This window comes from Protopterus annectens, chromosome 3.part0, assembly GCF_019279795.1.
Source record: "Protopterus annectens isolate FY-2018-M chromosome 3.part0, PAN1.0, whole genome shotgun sequence".
In the NCBI taxonomy this organism is placed as follows: Eukaryota; Metazoa; Chordata; order Ceratodontiformes; family Protopteridae; genus Protopterus; species Protopterus annectens.
In genome coordinates, this window is record NC_056731.1 from 1,695,885,068 (window position 1) to 1,695,901,214 (window position 16,147).

At 41.5% G+C, this 16,147-nt stretch overlaps 1 protein-coding gene across 1 annotated transcript in view; it reads left to right on the top strand.

The window, feature by feature from the left end:
* EMC2 (ER membrane protein complex subunit 2) overlaps positions 1–16,147 on the top strand; it is a 1,476,345-nt gene that overhangs the window by 735,456 nt on the left and 724,742 nt on the right. The window lies entirely within an intron of this gene.

Here is a 16,147-nt window from a genome sequence, read left to right on the forward strand (position 1 = left end):
TTTTAATTGCTAAGTTTTTAGATTTAAAGTTGCAAAGTCACCTTTATTGACTGGGACAAATTTGTAAAGACTCTTGGCATTTTCTGGACTGAACAATGTAAATTTTCGTCCTAGTTCCATCTTAGTTACTACAAATGTGAACAATTTCTATTCAGTCATTCCCCATAACACAGGATTATTGTGGTTTGAACAACTGTTTAAGTGTGGGGGAATGACTTCTAATAGTGTAGAAACCATAGTCACCCTTATGGAAATTGTGTTAAAAACTATTTTTTTATATTTTGAAGGACAGTACTTCAAACAAACCATAGGAGTGGCCATCAGAGCAGTGTGTGTGCCTCTATTTGAACATTTTTTAATTGCCGAATGGGAAAATAATGTTATATTTAATAGCGATTATGCAAACAGTTTGAGTTTATGTACATGCTTTTTGGATGACATATTTATTTTATGGCATGATACATTAGATAGGCTACAAGAGTTTTTGATGTATATCAATAACACAGTGGAATTTTTATCATTTTCTTATTCTTACCATGTGGATACTATTGCCTTTTTGGATGTTTTGATTAGTAAGGATGATGTAAATTGATGTTTGACTTCTAATGTGTTTTGCAAGCCAACATTCTCTAATTGTTATTTACATTATTCTAGCTGGCATCCTCAACATCAAAAGAAATATGTGGTTAAAGGCTAGCTAGTTAGGCTTGCAGGAATGATAACAGATTTTAATCCATTTATTTTTGAATGTGATAAGGTGCTTAAGATGTTTATCACTAGAGGTGATCTAGAAGCCTTTTTAAATGAGATTAAGACACAAGTTGTTGTGAAAAAATCTTTAGGTGTATATAAACCTATTCTTAGTAATAGTAGACAACTGGCAAGGGAAGAATGCTGTTTAAGGAATAGGGATAATCTTGGTAAACTTGCATTTACCACCATCTATACCTTGGATAGCTTGGCTATAATAGAGAATATCAAAAATAATTGGAGAATATTTATGGTGGGCCCCCTTTTTATTGAATAAGATGGGTAAACCCCCCTGTTGTTATCTATAAAAAGGGTAAGTTATTTAAATATGTATTGAAAAATAACCTCCCTTGTTATCTATAAAAAGGATAAATCATTTAAATATCTATTGGAAAATAAAAGAACTAATACTTAGTTTTGGGGAGAGTAGGTACCTTTAAATGTGGTACCTGTCCCCAGTATAGTTATATTATTGAGGAGGATACATTTAGTATAAATGATGTACAATAAGGTGAATGGGCATTTTAATTGTGTCATGAAATTTGATTTACTTAGCTCAATGCTTATGCCCGGCGTATTATGTGGGAAAAACCTCAAGTAAGTTGAGGGATAGAGTCTACGAACATCTCTCAGATATCATTATTTAAATACGTTTTAGAATGCCCTACCCACACATTTGAGTTTAGGGTTATTGATCATATTAGATTGGATCCCCAGGGACACACAGTGGAGGAACACCTGAACTTGAAAGAGTTGAAATGGCAAATTAAATTAAATGCCACAACTCCACCAGGTTTAAATGAAAGCTGTTCTTTGGTTCCTGTCTTAAGATCGAAGCATTATGAATTGTGAGTAGTAGTACAGATTAATTATGTAGGAATGTTTTAAAATGGTTAACTAATTAAGGGCATGTGATCAAAAGGGATTGGTTTATTGATTGATATGTGTATGTAAGTAAGTAGGGTTGGATGTAATTTAACAGTTCTGATGAAGTTCTAATTGGAGAACGAAAGTGATAGACTTTGTGTTTTATTAAATTTAATGGTCTCGAGTGGTTCCAGTTCGATTGTGTTCTATATTTTTACGCTGATATATATATTTATCCCCAAGTGAAACAGCCCACAGCATAAACCAATGGTTGCCACAATCAGTTGTAACCAGTAGTCAGAGATGACTCTTAAGGTCAACAGAGAACAGGCTGGATACCTGGAAGTTGACTGGCAAGAAAGCATAACAGTTTAGGGAGTTACCCAGCACTCTGTCATTTCATGAAGAAGAGGAAATGGTTGGACTTGAAGAATGGCAGCGCATATATGAGGACTACAGAATAGATATGCAGCCAGTCCACATATGGAAATAAGATGCAGTATGAAAGCTGATGGTGGAATGCAGAAGTCCAGGAAGTCATTAAAAGAAAGGAGTGCATGAAAAAGTGGGATATAGAAAAGATGGGCCAGGTTAGGAAGAAATACTGGTTGGCTAACAAAGAGGCTAAGAAATGAGTTACAATAGCAAAGAGCAAGGTATCAGAGGCACTCTACCAGCTTCTCGAAAATGGCTGAGTAGATTATTATTATAGATTAGTAGAAATTCCAGGATATGCTGCTAATTGCTGATTAGTGGAGAGAATAGATGTAGCCAAAGGTCTTTTTAAGCAGTGTCCTTTCTGTACCTTAGCTGATGTTGTAAGAATGCATCTGTCTAGTCCTTTTCTTTGAGATGAACAAGACTGATGAAACTTATCCTCTGTATAGCTCCCCACAAATGACTCCAGTTTAGGGGATAGTGTCAGAATAATAAAGTCTGTGGACTGGCCTGTTGCTCTTTTGCCTTCTTCTAGGAGATATCTTTAGCAGTATCTGGACTAAACGAGGTGAGAAACCTAGGATTGTCCTGTTAGTTGATTCTATATTAAGATACAATGTTTATACAACCTGGAAGTTTCCATATCCTGATTCCTTTGCTCTTGAGAAGGTTGATAACCACTTCTACCTGTACCAGTGTAGTGTAGTCCCACCCTAACAAAACATCATAAGGCTGCCCCCTTTGTGATGTCTTCAGTCAAGCAAAGAGCCCATAGACCACACCACTTTTCCACTGTACTTGCCTGATAAGAAGTCTGAGGCTTAGGACACTGAGGATATGTTCTCCTCAACATGCTGAAATTTAGGTTTCTCAGCAATGTTTCTTCCCTTTTAGGTTCCATTTCCTCTGTGTTGCTTAGGGACTGGAAAAGATACAAGACCTCATACCTGGAAAAGACCTTTACCACAGGGTTTGCAGTGGGATTTCATCTACATGAATTCACTCCTGTTTTGACTGTGCAAATGTTGAGGCTAGGGCGACAGGTTTAGGAATGTGCCTGCATCAGATGCTGTGGTTGAGGCAGTCCCCTTTAAGGGAGAGTTTACACAGATCATTCTGGATGCTTCTTTACGTGGAGAAGTTCTGTTGGATCGAGCCTCCAACGATCTGGCCAATGACATTCAAAAGAGGAAACAGACTTTGACCAAATTGGATAGTCTCTTTGAAGTATCACTAGTCTGTCCATCTTCTGATCTACCAACCCAGTTTTCTAGGAGGAAGAATTCCCAGTATATGATAAAGAAGGCTTGAATGAGTCAGACAGTTTTGCTGATTGTCTGCACTGACCTAAGTCCCCATGAGGGAAGACTTCTTCCTCATCAGATGCAATCCTAACGTCTGTGCTTCGTGTTGTGTGGATGTTAGTTCTCCAGCTTTCTGCCTGCATTCCTCCTATTCTTCTCTGTTCAGTAGGGCAGGTGGAAGATGAAGGTATACGTATTCTGTCTTCCAGAGCTAGGCAGAAACCCATGTGCCTTCCCACTTTTCCTCTGAACCTGTTGCTTATTGTCATGGTTACAATGTTTTTTTTTTTTTTTAAATCAGTCTCCCCATCCCAGTCATTTTGGCATCCCTGCGGTTCATGCCTGCTGCTAGCAAAAGCCACAGAAAAGAAGCGGGTTTTCTCCTACTGAACTGAACCCAAATCCTTATAACCCTCCTGACCTGAAAATACCACATAACCTTCCTCTGTCTGCAAGGACACCTGTACACTAAAGGAATTGTGAAGTCTAGCAAAAGCCAAAGAAAAGAAGCGGGTGTTATACTGAACTGAACCCAAATCCTTCTAACCCTCCCGACCTGAAAATACCACATAACCTCCCTCTGTCTAGCAAAAGCCACAGAAAAGAAGCGGGTGTTCTCCTACCGAACTGAACCCAAATCCTTCTAACCCTCCCAACCTGAAAATACCACATAAACCTCCCTTTGTCTGCAAGGACACCTATACCCTAAAGGAATTGTGAAGTGTAGGTTTCATTACTTGTTAATGCATTATTTTATATTTGTAATCTTTACCACTGGCTAGCACACCATCACTGACAATTCGTACTACCCACGTAATAACTCGTCTTCTCAATTAGACTTATTCACCAGTGGGGCACACGCTTCCCCACTTTAGCTACTAGATGCCAGCAAACCCTAAGACAACCAACCTTATTAATTGACTGGTCCCAAATTTAATAGTCCTATTTCTACCAAACCTCCTCAAGCACTCCCCGTTCCTTCCCTACTCCATACCTTGAGCAAGCCTGCACAAATTACAGTACTGTTTCCAAAGTCACGGTGTAAAAGTATTAACCATAACGTAGGTCCATTTGGCAACATTAGCTGTTAAACGCTGAAAGGAACCGACCTGCCTGGTAGAAAGCGCAAGCTAATCCTGATTGATTGTTTTTTTAGTAAGCACAGGAGGCTCGGTTGGTCCCCACTCCGTTCGCCCTCCCTATGCTCGGGCTCACTCCGCTTCCCTACCATCCCCCCATTCCTACCCACCCCCACATCAGTTACCTTTATACCTATATACCACACCCACACTTCACCACTCCCACCTCCACCACCCCACCCCAACCTAATACATCAACCAACCAATTAGGCCTACGTACATCTTCTGTTAACACTTTTCAACATCCCACCACCCTACCCTCTTCCAATAACACCTCTTACTAACCTAGCTAACTAAAATCATGATTCCACTATCAAAACATGTGTATCTCTTCTGTAATACTGCTAACCTCCATTACCAGTTATCAAACTCAAGTAAATTAATTACAGACTAATCATCCCTAACAAAGTTAAATCCCTCAACACTCCAAACCCCAAGCCTTATATTCACCTAACCCATACCTCTGTCATACCACCCTTATCCACCACCTCAGACACAAAATACACCCATCACACAGACAATCCCACACTACTCTAAAGCACATAAAAATCATCAATAAGCTATTCAAACTTTATTTACACCTGCAAACTGCACTCATACTCCGTGGTGACATACATCCCAACCCTGGCCCATTAAATCCAGACACACTAATCCCCGACCTAAATAATATCCTACTTCACAGACCCACAAACTCACTCCTCATCATAAATCAAAATGTTAGAAGTATCACAAACAAAGTCCATGACCTCCATGCCTTACTCTCCTTTTACCATCCAGATGTTATGATACTGACTGAGACCTGGCTAAAGCCAGAAATCCACGATAATGAAATCACAGCACCAGGCTACAATATAATCCGAAGCGACAGAGTAGGAAAAAGGGGTGGGGGAGTAGCCATATTATACAAAAATCACCTTATCCTAGAAAAACTAGACATCACAACCCCAGACCTTGAAAACATTGAGCTCACCCTCAGTAAATTACAGCTTAACCCAAATAAGCACATCAATATTATAGGATGCTATATCCCTCCAGGCAACAATATTCCCATTACAGAAAAACTCCTAGATTGGATATCTAACTCCCTTCCCCAAGAAAACATTCTATTAGACAACCTTAATAATGATTGACACAACTGCTCCAGTCAAAACCGTTTCTCCCCCATCAACTTACATGGACTAACCCAACTTATAACTTCCCCCACTAGAACAGACAAGAGAACCAAACAGTCTATAGTAGACTGGATACTTTGATCTCATCCTTGCCAAATATCTCACGTTGGGTGCCTGCCAGACACCCTCAGCGACCACCAAGCTACATTTCTACAAAGAAACAAAACTCCCCAACTGACCCAAGTAACTGTGCGTGAAATTAGGAACAAAAAAATACTTTAACCTTTTCAACTTTAATAATGACCTAAAAATGTGTAACTGGACCCCGCCCTAAAAATTTAGACCTTGATGAAGCAGTACTATACTTCAGTACTACCTTCACAAACAATACTTAACCATCATGCCCCTCCCCCCAGAACCACAAGAATCAGAACTAAACATGCCCCTTGGCTAATGTTAGAAACTAAAACATTCCTCAAAAATAGAAACAAAACCTGGACAAACTATCGTAATAGCAGATCCCAAATAGATAAACAAACATACCTTGAACTACGCAACAAAGCCAAACAACTTATCAAAACAGACAAAATCTCCTATTATCAAAATGTACAGAATAAATGCATAAACAACCTAAAACAATTCTGGGCTGCAGTCAACTCTTTATTATAACCAGGTAAGACAACCACCCCCACTCCCAAAGTAGTGAATAACCAAGACAATATCCCCACACAGTTTAACAAATTCTTCACAGAAACTATCCAAACCCTAGCTAACAACCAATTGAGCCACAACAACCCACCCCAACAAAAACACCCTTTCCACCCGAAACAAATATCAATCATCCAACTTCACCTTCAACCCAGTACCAACCAAGATCATACAAAAACTACTCCTAAAACTTAAACCAACCTCCACAGCCACCGATAAATTATCAACAGAATATCTTCAACTAGCCGCTGAATCCATAGTCTATCCTGTCTCCATACTAATAAACAGATCTATCTCTGAGTGCAAAGTACCACTGCTTTGGAAACTATCTCATATAACTCCACTGCACAAAGGGGGTAGCTCTGTTGAACTCAGTAACTATAGCTGTATAGCTATACTATCCCCCCTATCAAAGCTTCTCGACAGAGTTGTCCACATGCAATTGATGAAGTACCTCTTAGAAAGCAAATTGCTATCCACAATGCAACATGGTTTCAGACCCTTCCACAGCACCACCACTGTGCTTACATCATTTACTAACACCGACAATAACCACAGAAGTAACGGACTGCTCATATCTGCTACACTCTTAGATTTATCCAAAGCTTTTGACATGGTCAACCATGAAAAACTGATTCACTCACTGTCCACCCTAAACATTTTTCTTGGTTTAAGAGCTATCTAGATGGTAGGCAGCAAGCTGTAAAATGACAAAACCAACTCTCTCCCTTATTGCCTGTCTTCCTAGGGGTACCCCAAGGCTCCATCCTGGGTCCACTGCTCTTCACCCTATTTACTAATCAACTATCATCCACCATTCCCAAAGCTTCAGTAGTCCAGTATGCAGATGGTACCACCATAATATGCGCAGCCAACACCCTAGACCTCCTCCTCTCCCAAACACAAGAATGCTTTTCCCTAGCCGAAACTTGGTTCACCGATCAGAACCTCATTCTAAACCCAGCTAAAATAAAACTACTGTTTAGCCCCCACAAATCTTTACCCCCTCATATAACTTTACAGTTTCCTCACACAACACCACCACCATCACCCCTACTGATTACGTCAAACTGCTAGGCCTGGAAATTGACAGTCACCTTAAATTTGACATTCACATTTCCCAGACCATAAAAAAAGTTCATAAAACACTGGGTCTACTCGATCGCAACAAGCAATGTCTCTCAAACCACTCCAAAATTGCTACAGCCAGGACACACCTGCCATCCACATTACTTTATGCCTCCCCTGTGCTTACCAATGTCCGAAAAACTGACCTAAACAAACTTGACAGCTGTTGCAATAAGACAGCTAGATTTGCCACAGGATCACCCCCTAGAACCCACCATTGCGAAAGCCTCAAAAAAACTCAACTGGTTACAACTCCCACTAATACTTCGTCAGTCAACTATCACTTGCACACAAATGATTACATCACTCAGACAACACCCCAGCCCTACAACAACTACTTCAACCCTACACTGCTACCAGATCCTTAAGGTCAAGCACCCAACACCTCCTTAAGGTAACCAAATTTAACAACGAGGCAGGTAAATCCATTTACAGCCACTGCATCTCTAAAATTTCGAATCCCTTCCTGCCCATATAATAAGCAACAACTCCTCAACCCAATTCAATAAGCTACTCAAAATATACTTCCTGAATAATAGACTATGCTCTTGTACCACCCCTGGCTAGTAATTCATTACTTTTTGCTATTATCAACTAGATTAATATTGTAACTATAGGATTTTATTGTCCATATGTTTAGATGTAAAGTCTCATCTTTGACAGGAAGACTAACTGTACATCCATATTCTCTAAGGTGTAAGAAATGTGTCTTATGTAGGTTGTCAAATGTGCCTTTTCATTATACTTGCTGTCTTATATGTTAACTATAAAATTGTTATGGAGCTTTTCTCCCCGGGCCTCCACTGAAAATGGATTTATATCCAGCTGGACTCTCCCGGTTAACAAATGTAAAATAAATAAATACTGTCCAGATTCAGAGGAAAATGACAAAGGCTCATCCTTGTTACTCCTTGGAAGCTGAGAATTGTGGTCATTTATGGTTTCAGGTAGCTTGGTGATAAAGAAAGCAATATCAGTACAAGCCAAGAAGTTTCCTCAGTTGGGATGATGCTTGGCTACGCATTTACATCCCAATTTACTTCTTGTGGTCTTTGCTGGATACACAGAAGTGGTTGAAGCTGCCAGGAGGTTTTCCATTTGTTATGCTTACTTAGCTAGCTTCAAGTAACAGAAAAGTTGGGTATTACTTAGTGCATGGCCTAGAAACAGAACTAAAGTTGGTTATTTAAATACACATGGTAAGTGGAAATCAGAAATAACTTAAAAGCAAAAAAAAAAAGAAAGAAAGAAAAACTCAACATACTAATTTCCTTTTAACCTAAACATCTGTCTGAAGGGAACCTTCCAGTCAAAATGTCATTGCTAATTCTTGTTTTACATTTACAGCACATATTTCTAAAGTACTTTTTCTCAGCATTTTGACAGTCCTGACTTAACTGTCTTATTTCTGTAACTTCTGTCTCAGTTATTCCTTTGGCAAGGTCTGTTGTATCTATGCACAACACTGCTTTATGGGACGCTGGAGACTAGCTAGTTAAGCAGCCCCTTAGAAGGATTGTGTATCTTTGGTTGCCTTCAGAAGTCCCCTTGCCCTCCTGGTCTCAGGAAATTTTCAGGGCTGACAGATTTGTTTGTCCCCATTTTTAACAGGCTGGTTTTGTAGCTCAGAAGGTCTTCTGCTGCAAGTTGCTGTTTATGGTGGCTGTCACTTCCGATCACACAGTCACCTGCCTGTGGGGCTTTGTCAGTTTGTTTGTGTCTTTTGGCTTTTCCCGGTTAGTGGTCGCCACAGCGGAACTCCGGTCTGCTAATGATTGGCAGTAGAGTTTTACATACTGGCTTGCCGGGCCTAACGTATAACCTTCAACGAAGGAACGCCCATTCACACATGTCGCTACACAGAAGACGCTCTAACTGAGAATTGAACAGGCAACATCCAACTGTGAGGCGACAACGCTACTGCAGCACCACCACCGCAGTTCCTGTGGGGCTTTGTTAGTATAGAATCATATTTGGTGTTTCACAAGGACCACATGTCCCTTAGGACTAACTGATGTTTCATTTTAAAAGTGGTTCCGAATTGTCGTTTTGCCAAACTATTAAGCTGCCCATTTTCTTTGCAAGAGCAGAATCCTTGGTGCTGTACAATCAGCTAAAATTTTACCTTGAGGGTGCATGTGTTCTGGAGGATGGAGTTTTTTTTCTTTTGATTTGCTCCAGGTAGAGAGCGCTTAGCAATTACTGAGCAGACATTTTCAAGTGGAATTCCAGATGCATTTTCCCACTACTTATTGCTTTTCTCTCAAGCAGCTCTCTGTCTGTTGGAAATTACTACAGTCAAATGCCATTCCATCAAGGTGTGGATGTTTATCCTTACTTCATAAATGTCTCGGCTGTGGACATTTGTGCCACTGCCACTTAGTTGAGTCACACATTCATCAAACTGTATTGCTTGACCATGATTCCGGGAGTTGGATATCTATTGTCACCATAGTAATACAAGAGTTGCCCTTCTGAGCCCTTGCCTTTGAGCCTTTTTTGTCCTAACCTTCTTTGAAGCTTTTATTGATTGGTATGCTTCGCAACTATTTTATACTGCAGAATGTTATGAAGTAACATGTAACAGATAATGTTCTCGGTTGATCTTTGAGAAAGCCATTTGCAGTGGGTGCTTGTTATGCTCCTAGTGGACCAAGTGTTTGGAATGCCTTTCCATCCCTTGACTGGGGTGGATTTCCTTGTGCACTGGGCATGTATAAACTGATTATAGTTTTGCCTGTCATATGTGTGTGTGTGTGTGTGTGTGTGTGTGTGTGTGTGTGTGTGTGTGTGTGTGTGTGTGTGTGTGTGTGTGTGTGTGTGCGATGTATGTATGTGATGTATGTATGTGTATGCGTGCATGTTTACTTCCATGTCTTGCAGGTTGTGCTCTGTCATTGAATTGGGTCAAACTGAGTGCTACAGGAACCCTTGAAGTCTACTTTGTTATGCCATTTCATTTGTTGACAGGAGGTGTAGATGCCTCCAATAGTAGAAATGAGAGAAATACAGAAACATCCTGAAATGCTGATACCCAAAGAGAAAATTCCATGTTACCCACTAATTGAGGCTTCGTCTGAGATTTATGGATATGTTCATGACTCAGACTGACAACTTGATAGCATACCTATCTGGTTGGAAGCAGTCATGTTTTTCTTCTATGGTATTATCAAACTTTTTCTTAAAGAAGTTAAAAAGCCTACAATCAGGAAATCATGGCTAGATAAATTATTCAGATTTTCCTGTGATTATAAAAGATAAAAGAATAGATCTTGTATCCAGTTGAGCTTGTCCAGTTTTTCAGTATGTCTGTACTTCCTGTTATACTGGCTTGGTCTTCTGTTCTGGTAGAGTAAATTGTTAAGACCTATTGGTATGTATGCCTGTGTATCCCACAGCCACTTCATAAAATACTGTAAAACATTTCTTGAAGAGGATCCTTTATTTTAGCTCACCAAGTCTATTAGCCTCTTCTAGGGATTTGTAAATGAGAAGTTGACAGTATTTTCTCTCATATCTGTTCTCTCTTCAGACCTAAAGTTTTTGTCTTGGAAAACAGTTTTCTTGGTAGCAGTCACTTCACCTAGAAGGATTTTTGAGCTACTGTCCTTAATGTGTAAAGAACTGTTTTTTTTTTTTTTTTCAAACGTATGCTATATATACATATGTGTGTGTATGAGTGTGTGTATATATATATATATATATATCTCAGTGGCTCTACTTCATAACATTGAAATTTCATAACGTTGAATTTCATAACATTGAGACCAAAACATCTAAATCCCAAAACATTCAAAACTCAGAATATTGAAAGTGTGCTTCATAACATTGAAAACTACAGTGCATATGTAAACATCCTCTCCACCTACACCACCCCCTAACAAACAAACTTTCTACTACGTTGCCCCCCCCACCCCCCGTAAATTAAATATACCAACTGCTAGATCACACTACAGTGGAAAAAAAGTTAATTTCCTAACCTCACTGCACACTGAGGTTAGGAAATTAACTTTTATTCCACTGTAGTGCAATCGTGGAGTTGATATAGTTAGTTTACCGGGGGGGGGCAGGTGCATGGGGGGCTTGTCCACCTGCAGAAACATAGTAGAAAGTGTGTTTCTTAGTTAGGTGGTGGTGTAGGTGGAGGAGATCTTATTTACTTGTGCAGTGTAGATGTCCTTCATGGATGCATCTGCAGTCATAACAACTGGGTTGTCCTGTCGTCAGGCAGCCCTTCAGTCGGCCGGATTCCAAAGTCCGGGTCCGGCTTCGGCTGATGTCGCACTTCACCCGACGTCATCTCTGTTGGTCTTCGGGTATAAAGGCATCAGCCGACGCCATTTTCCTCAGTCTTTCTTGCCGCGTGGCACCCGAAGCAGAAGCTGTTCGCAAGTGCCGGTCGGTCGGATCCAGAGATTACTTCTACCGAATACTACTTCGAAGACTTCTAAAGCTAAGTACCCCGTTGGGGACTCTTTCTTGCCTCAGCCGATGTCAGAAAAAGTTAATAATTGTTTAACCTGTGGGAAACAAATACCTCATAAAGATTTCCACTCTTATTGTCTGCCTTGTTTAGGCCCAGCCCACGACGTAGCAGCCTGTTCCGCCTGTGCTTCCTTCAACCGACGAACGCTTAGGCGTCGGTCGGAGTTTGCAGAACAGTTTTTCGGTTCTGATTTTGCGTATATTATGCCGTCGGATCCTCCGACTACCCAATCTGCCAAAAAACGCAAAGATAAAGACCGACATTCGCGGTCCGCGGTTTCGGCCGAAACCATGGTTAAGCAAACCGCGAGTGTCTCGGTTTCGGCCGAAACCGAGAAAACTGATCAAAGTACAGCTGAATCTATCTCTACAACTGAGGCCCCTGCTACCATTCTGGAATCGGCCTCAGAAACTTTACCCACTACGGTGGTTACCACTGACTCATCAGACACCATCCCCTTGGATGTCTCTACCCCAGCACGTGGTGCTGCTAGGCCTCCAGCAGCCATGTCCATTAAGGCCTTCGCCAGGGCTAAAGCAGCCAAGACTACTAAAACAGTGCCTCTTAAACCCCCCACAACCAGGCCCTCTTCTAGTTCTCAAATGCTTACTTTGGCAGAAGATTTAATTTCATTAATTAGAGGATCTCAATCTCACCCAGACAGGGCCTCTCAGCCCCCTGAGAAGAGACCTAGGGCAGAGCCCCCTGAGCCAGTTTCCTCTGATGATTCTGCTGATGAATCAGACATAACTGACCAGCCAGAGGCTCCTTTCTCCAATTTTGAAGATTCTGATGCTGAAGAATCCATTCCAGCTGCTTCCCCACCAGAAGAATTCTCCTTTGGGGAAACCTTACATGCCATGCGAGAGCAATTCCAATGGCAGCAACAGGATTTTTCAGACTCCAGAAAAAGACTTAGGACTTTTCTGCACCTTCCACAGCACAGGCCCTTAGCTATACCTCCTGTTCTCTCTGTGGTGGATGATGCTTTCAATGATGTCTGCTCCGCTCCAGATTCTTTACCCGCAGCCCCTGCCAAACCAGACAGATTTTACAGGGTGCCAGATACTCATCACCACCTTTACAAGGCCCCACTTGCAGACCCCGAAACTATATCTCAGGGTCCCAAGGCAGTAGCCACGACCATAGCTAAAAACCCTATTCCTTCTGAAAGGGAAGCAAGGTCATTAGACAGATGGGGTAAAAAGGTTTACACTTCAGCTACTCTCTCAGCTAGAGCTTTAAACTGTCAGTTTCACTTGATACAATACCAAGAGTTTATGCTTGATCAGTTAACTAAAAAGCTAACCACTGATGAATCTCTTGATAAGAAATATGTATTAGAAATGGTAAATAACATACAACAGGTTAGCAACCATTCCTTAAAATGTGGCTTTGATGCACTGGAGGCTTCATTTAGATCAGCCATGACTGGCACAGTGATAAGAAGGCATGCATGGCTAAAGGAACAAGCTTTACCGGATCATGTTAAAGCTAAGTTGCTAGATGCTCCTATGGATAAGACAAGTTTGTTTGGTACACCTGCCCAGCAGGTTATGAAGAAAATGGAAGAAAAGGCAAAATCTGTTCAAACGGTTAAAGATTTCTTGCAGGTTCAACCCCCAAGGTTTAGCAGGAACTGGCCTGCCAAAAATTGGTCCTTTCCTGACTCCACAAGATCTCAAAGGGGCAGGAATAGACGCTCCAGAGGCAGAAACCAAACCAGAGGAGGTGCCTACAGAGGACGACAGTGGCAAGGTAACAACAGAGGCACAGACACAACCACTGCCACTACATCAACACAACCACAGTGACTTAACCCTAAGTCCGCCTACCAGGGAACAAATAGCAGCTCCTCTAGGCGGAAAGTTAACCTTATTTTCAAAGAACTGGCACTACATAACAAAAGACAAGTGGATTTTACAAACCATAGATCAAGGTTACCGGTTCCACTTCCACACTTTACCAGTCAAAAGAGGAATGCCAAATCTACCTCCAAATCAAAAACAGAGGCTCTACAACAGATAATGGAGTTAGCAAACATGAGAGCTGTGGAAAGAGTGCCAACAGCAGAGCAAGGAAAGGGTTCTACTCCAGACTATTCCTAGTTCCAAGAAAGGAAAAAAGTTGGAGACCAATTCTCGACCTGTCCACCTTAAATACATACATCATTGTCCCAAAATTCAAAATGCTGACCCTACAGCAACTTCTTCCCATGCTGGGCAAGGAGTGTTGGCTGGTAACTCTAGATCTCAAGGAGGCATACCTGCACGTCCCCATTCGACCAATCTGCAGAAGATACCTCAGATTTCTTGCAGGATCAGAGCACTATCAATTCTCAGCATTGCCCTTTGGCTTATCTACTGCCCAGAGTATTCACAAAATGCCTGGCATCAGTAATCGCCCATTGCAGACTACAGGAATTCAAATTTACCCATACCTGGACGACTGCCTGCTACAAGGGGACAACAAAAGCAAGCTGACAACAGATTTACAAAGGGTCATTTACTTGCTACAAGCACTGGGATACACAGTCAATTTACAAAAGTCAAGGCTGATACCATCCCAAACAAGGACATTCTTGGGCTGAATTGGACACAGTAAAACAAATGGCATTCCTAACTACAGAAAAACAAAAGAACTCCTCTTTACTTCTTGGCACTATCAAAACTGAACAAGTTAACAGCAAGAAAAGTACTGCAGGCCTTGGGCTTCATGGCATCATGCATAATCTTGGTCCCATTTGCCAGACTACATATGAGAAAACTACAGTGGTACCTAAAGAATTTATGGTCCCAACACAGACACAGCCTAGAAACAGAAATCCCACTAATTCCATGCTTAAAACAGGAGTTCCTATGGTGGGCTCAGGCATGCCAGTCAAACCCAGGCCTACCCTTTCGCAGATGTCAAGCAAGCCAGACCATCACAACAGACGCTTCAGACCTAGGATGGGGGGGCCCACATGCAGGACAAATGCGTGCAAGGATTGTGGACACAGGATCAACTTCACCTGCACATCAACCTAAAAGAAATGCTGGCAGTAAAACTGGCAATCCAAAAATTCAGACCATTTCTCAAAGAGGGCCAGTTGATGATAAGGACAGACAACACCACAGTCATGTGGTACATCAACAAACAGGGAGGCACTCATTCATACCCCCTATGCAGAATGACTTTGGAGCTGTGGACCCTGGCACTCAGCTACAACATCCAGTTACAGGCAATATTTGTACCGGGAAAAGAAAATACTCTAGCAGACATATTAAGCAGAACCACATTGGATGCCCACGAATGGAAGCTGCATCCGGACATCTTCAAGACCATCTCAAAGAAATGGGGAATGCCTCAGATAGATCTATTCGCATCACCTCTCAATCACCAGCTCAAAAATTCTGCACAAGGACATTCCACCCACTAGCATGGAAAGTGGATTCGCTCTCCTTCAGCTGGAAAGGCCTAACAGCATATGCATTCCCACCTCTTCCCTTGATACACAAAGTACTACTAAAAATCAAGGAAGAACGTCCAAGGATAATCCTGATAGCTCCAAACTGGCCAAGACAACACTGGTATCCACTGCTGAGGAGCATGTCTCGAACAATATGTGGCCAATACCCTGATGCCTTTGATGTTAACTCAGAACAACTACAGCATCATACATCCAAACCTAAAACGTTGCAACTGACTGCATGGAACATCACATAGCAGCAGCTAATCCAGAACTTTCCCAAAGAGTTAAAGACATTATTCTTGAAGCACGCAGACCTTCAACAAGAAGGAACTATGCTGGAAAATGGAAAAGGTTTGTCATTTGGAGTACTGAAAGAGGAAAAGATGTGTCAAACATAGATATGCCTAACATTCTGGAGTATCTGGCGAACTTCTTCATTCAGGCCTGTCCTACTCCTCCATCAAGATACATGCATCAGCTATTTCAGCAGAATACAGCTTTGATCCACCTGTTTTTCGCACCCTTTGCTCAGGCAGTTCCTCAGAGGAATCAAGAATGTAAAACCTCCAAGGAAACCACCATTACCAGCTTGGGACTTAAACTTTGTGCTAGAAAAGTTGACACTATCACCCTTTGAACCAGCAGCAACAGCAGACCTACAACACCTGTCATGGAAAACTGCTTTCCTACTGGCAATTACTTCAGCAAGGAGGGTTTCAGAACTACAGGCCTTAATGGCAGTGCAACCCTTCCTAATCTTC